The sequence below is a fragment of the Camellia sinensis genome, chromosome 10, assembly GCF_055761805.1.
Source record: "Camellia sinensis isolate YWXY chromosome 10, ASM5576180v1, whole genome shotgun sequence".
NCBI classification, from domain to species: domain Eukaryota; kingdom Viridiplantae; phylum Streptophyta; class Magnoliopsida; order Ericales; family Theaceae; genus Camellia; species Camellia sinensis.
Window position 1 is genome coordinate 161300424 of NC_138970.1, and position 6000 is coordinate 161306423.

Consider the following 6000-nt stretch of genomic DNA (forward strand, 5'->3'; position numbering starts at 1 on the left):
ACCCAAAACTTGTGGGTAGGACCAGCCACAACACTATTCCTAGTGCTATTGCTGTGGAAGCAAAAGCAAGAACACGACAGCATGTCGCAATTTTGGGATATCTGTCTCGAAGCAAAATTGTTACTACAGAAGCAGCGAAAGCAAAAGTGAGAGTCAAGAGAAATGCATGATAGAAGGAAGGCTTGTCCTTGAAGATGACAGTTGGAACTGGGTTACCCTTTATTTCCTCATATGGCATAAATTGTATAAATCCACAACCTGTTACATATACCACTCCAAAAATCATCTCCTCTAGAGGAGGCAGGGTAATTTGTGTTTTATGCATATTCTTCACGGAATGTGTGTTTGGAATATCGGGGGTGGAACAAGTTTTTGACATTGAGCAATGCACCTTATATAGGATGTTTGAATTGAATGCTTCTGTAAAGTACACTCCATTGTGACCCATTTAGTGGATCCAATTTGATCATATTTTGTTGGAGTTTAGATGCCTTTCGTTGTCAAGTTTGGTATAATGTCCCCTTCAAAATTTCAACTTTAATTACTTTTATTATGGAAAACGACATTTTAAGGAGAAATTAGTAGAAACTTCTTTTTCAAGCACGAACTTAGTCATAAATCATATTAAAATACTTATGATTTGGTAGGATTGTTGGGCTTTCTCTGGTCTAAATTTGGATTGGAGGGTTATGTTGGAGTCTCGGAGGCCGATTTTTGATGATTTAAATATTTTATTTTATTGAATTTTGCGTGTATATCATTTATAAAAAAATTAAATCAATTTAATATTTGTAACCTTTTCATTTTATTGAGTTTGTCTTTAAAAAATTTAATTTATTGAGTTTGTCTTTAAAAAATTTAATGGTCATTGTGTTTTTAGAAAATAAACCATTCATATTTTTTGACACAAATGTGATAAAATGAATGAACTACAAATATCAGATCGATCTATCTTTTTTTTTAATGAACGATATACACGCAAGATCTAACAAAATAAACAATTCGGATTATGAAAAGGAAACTCCTAATAAGCCTTAAAACCTTCAATTTATAAGATGACTGGACAAAAACCTAACCCGATTCAATGGGGGTGTTGGGTGGGACTTTTTTAAGCCAACTTATGACTTCGTCGAAAAAGTTAATTTTGAAAAACTACTCACCCATTGTTTTTTATTATCAGCTTCTGCTATGGACATATTAATTTACGTTATACTCTTAGATTTTTTTATTTTTTATTTTAAAAAAAAAAAAAAAAACTCAAATAGACTATATGATATTATTATTATTTTTTATGAGAAATGTAGACAAATAATTAATAATAAAAAAATAAAAATTAATTGAAAAAGTTACTTTATAACTTATTTATAATAAAAAAGTTACTTAAATTTATAATCTAACAATTATACCAAACATAATATCTAATCTGCTAAGATATATTTAACTGTTACACCAAACAGAACCAATAACTCTTAAATGTCTAAAATTGTATTCTAAGAGATTTTTTTTTTTTTTTTCGTTTTTAATTAAAATTTTTTATGACAATTTTTTTCCCTTCTTTCAGTCAACATGTTTTTTTGGGTGAGTAGTCAACATGTTTGTATGACTTTATTATTTTTTTCATAAATGTTTAAAACATTAAGGTGCTGTTTGGTAACACTTACGTTTTTAGTTTTCTATTTATATTTATAAAAATTTTAAAAACTCAAATAAAAATTTGTTTGGTAAAATTTTTGATTTATAAATCAGTGGTCTCAATTTATAAATTTGGCCAAAAAATAAAAACACAAAAAATGTGTTTCCATTTTGAGTTTTCAATTTTTTTTTTTTTTACCACCCAACATTAGCCACCATTAGCCACCATTTTCCACCACCGTCTTCCGCCACCACTACCCACCACCCACCACCCACCACCACCACTCACCACCCACCTGACACAACCACCCGCCACCACCACCCGCCACCATCCACCACCCACCAACCACCCACTCGCCACCACCACCCATCCCTCGCCACCGCCACCGCCACCGCCACCACCTGCCACCACCCACCACCTGCCACTATCTTCCATCGCCCGCCACCACCACCCCCCACCTACTTACCACCACCACTTACCACCCACCTACCACTACCATACACCACCTGCCATCACCAGCCACTTGTCACCCACCCGCCACCACCACTAACCACCACCCCCACTACCACCACCACCCACTCGCTACCACCTACCACCCGCCACCGTCACCCACCCACCCACTACCGCCACCCACCACCACCCGCCATCCGCCACCCACCTACTACCACCACCACCACCCACTCGTTACCACCCACCACCCGCCATCGTCACCCACCCACCCACCCGCCCACCCACCCACTATTCACCCGTCACCACCCACCACCACTCGCCATCCGTCACCCACCTGCCACTACCACTCACCACTCGCCACCATCACCACCACCACCCACTCGCTACCGCCTACCACCCGCCACCGTCACCCACCCACCCACTACTACCACCCACTACTACCATCCGTCACCTACCCGCCACCACCACCCACTCACCCACCCACCACCACCGGCCATCCGCCACCCACCCGCCACCACCACCTGCCGCCACCGTCACCCACCCACCCACCACCACCACCACCACCACCACCAGCTACCTACCACCCACCGTCACCACTTTCTACCACCGTTTTCCGCCGCCACTTGCCACCACTTGCCATTTCTCACTCTTTTTTATATTTTTTAAAATTTTTAAATATTTTGTCAATTACCAAACGCGTTTGTAGTTTATATTTTTCTAAAAATAAACAAAAAATAAACAAAAATCAGTTTATAAAATTTTTGTAAATATAAACTGAAAACGTAAACGTTACCAAACACACCCTAAAATTTCGTAATTTTTAAAATATACACTCAGTTTTAAGAAAGTTTATTCTTTTAAAAATACTAGATAAGATCAATCAAGTAAAATCTTAAATCTTCAGGTGTGTTTGGTTTATATTTGTAAAGTAATTTTTGAAATAAAAAGTACAAAAATTTATTTAGTTTGTCTTTTTTTAAAAAGAGTTTTAGAAAAGAAAAATAAGTGAGAGTACTAATTATTGCTATCACTAATGATATGACAGTGGACTTTACCAAGAATGATTTGATGTTTTGACTTTAGTATTGTATTTTTTTTATTTTATTGAGTGTCATGTCATTAGTGGTCTTTTTAAAATTTCAAAATTAATGGTCTCTATCATTGTTGTTTAGAAAATTATTTTAAGGAGAGAGTTTTAAAAATATTGATTGATTTGATGTGTACGAGAAAAAGAGAGTGATTTTGAAAAGTAGGTAACTAAACAAAATTTTGAAATTTTTTTTGAAAAAATTTGTTTGGTTTGATTACTCTTGAAATTTTGTTTGTAGAGAATTTTTTCCAAAAATTTTTCTGAAAAACAAATCAAACGTAATCTTCATCTCTCTCGTTTGTGCCATCGCCGCGACCCTAGCTCTAGGGTTTGCGAGATCTCATGGAGATCTCTAACGAAGATCGTAATCGAACACTATGAGTCGTAGAACCACCGATCTTCGTCTCTTTCTCTTGCGAATCGCTCCTTCCCTTCTCCTCTTCCTTCTCGCTTTCGAAGAAGAATCTGGGTGGCAACGATCTAGGTTGCTGGAAGAAGAATCTGGGTTTTGAAAACTAGATCTGGGTTTAGAGGAAGCAGGAGGAGAAGAAGAAGAAGAAGAAGAAGAAGAAGAAGAAGAAATTAGGGTTAGGGTTAGGGCATTGGTGGAGAAGTTACTACGGCTAGGCTCCAGTGATTGACGTTGGAGGACGGCCGAAGGTGAACGGCGGAGAGTGAAAAAGACTGTCAGAGGAATTAGAATTAGGGTTTGCGACATGAAGGGTAGAAGTTTAGGGATAAGGGTAGAAATATATTTTATATTTAGATAAAATTGAAATTAAAAAATAAAAAATAAAAAATAAAAGAGTAGAGGGTTCAAAAAAATAAAAAGTGGGCGCTCATACTAGCCCTCTTTCAATGAGAGTTGGGCGGTACAAATTTTGAATAGGATAAATTATATTGACACCCTATGTTATTTATGTTTATTATAGTTCTTTTTTTATTTTTTGAAAATTATATCTATCTTCTTGAGGTTTAAAGTTTCATTACAGATTGTCTGTTGAGATTTAAAGTTTTATAATAATTCTCCCCTCACCGTAATGATCATTATACATAAAATTAAATTAACAAGGGAGGTAAGTGTAATTTCTCAAATGTGAGGGAAGAACTGTAATAAATATAAATCTTAGGAGTTGTCAGTGTAATTTACCCTTTTAAATATATAATTTTTATTTAAAATTCCCAGCAATTTTTTTTTTTTAGTAATTAAAATGACACTTTCCTTTTAATTGATGATATAGGAAGACTTTTGGATAATGTTTGATTCACTAAAATGAAATTTGAAACTTTGTTAGATTTATTATGAAAGAATTTAAAAAATTATTTTGTTAGATTTATTAATTTTTCTCCTCATAAATTGGTTTTTTCACAACCTTTGTGTAAGAATTTAGGAGAAAAAAATTCCAGAATTTAACTCATTTAACAAAATAAATTTTTAATTTTTAATTTTTTCAATTTAAATTTTAATATTTAAATTCGTTTTTAATTTTAACCATCTAACTATTTTTATTAAACAAAACTAACCGGAAAATGATATTTTAATTATTAAAATTAACAAAAAATTATATTTTAAATATTTTATGTATAATTATATTGAGTTTAATGACAAAAATATATATATTTTTTGTCAGTTTTGCTTAATAAAAACAAACAAATGGTAAGGATTGAAAAAAAAATTAGAATTTAAATTAATAAGATTATATTGACGCCCTCTGAGATTTATGTTTATTACAGTTCTTCTCTTACTTTTTGAAAATTACATCTTCCTTCCTGAGGTTTAAAGTTTCATTACAGATTGTCTGTCGAGGTTTAAAGTTTTATAATAATTCTCCTCTCACCGTAATGATCATTATACATAAAATTAAATTAACAAGGGAGGTAAGTGTAATTTTCCAAATGTGAGGGAGGAACTGTAATAAATATAAATCTTAGAGGTTGTTAGTGTAATTTACCCTTTTAAATATATAATTTTTATTTAAAATTCCCAGCAATTTTTTTTTAGTAATTAAAATGACACTTTCCTTTTAATTGATGATATAGGAAGACTTTTGGATAATGTTTGATTCACTAAAATGAAATTTGAAACTTTGTTAGATTTATTATGAAAGAATTTAAAAAATTATTTTGTTAGATTTATTAATTTTTCTCCTCATAAATTGGTTTTTTCACAACCTTTGTGTAAGAATTTAGGAGAAAAAAATTCCAGAATTTAACTCATTTAACAAAATAAATTTTTAATTTTTAATTTTTAATTTTTTCAATTTAAATTTTAATATTTAAATTCGTTTTTAATTTTAACCATCTAACTATTTTTATTAAACAAAACTAACCGGAAAATGATATTTTAATTATTAAAATTAACGAAAAATTATATTTTAAATATTTTATGTATATTTATATTGAGTTTAATGACAAAAATATATATTTTTTTTGTCAGTTTTGCTTAATAAAAACAAACAAATGGTTAGGATTGAAAAAAAAAATTAGAATTTAAATTAATAAGATTTAAAATTTATTTTGTTAGGGTTTTTATTTTTATTCTTTTATCCCAAGAGTATCTTTTGTTCTACTGTACAGAACTTAAAAAATAAAAATAAAAAAATAATGCAGACATCTTGCCCCGTGAATTATATAATTTCTGTAGGGGCCAAAAATGTGTTAAAAGGCTTGGCCTCTAGACATATTAATCGTATCAAAATTTGTTACTGGAACTTATAATTCGGAGAGTTGAAAATTGAGATTGGGATTGACTTGCATGGATGAGGGGTTGCGGTAGTGGCACAACAGTCATGGTTGTTCGCTCAATATAATTTATTATGGATTTTAT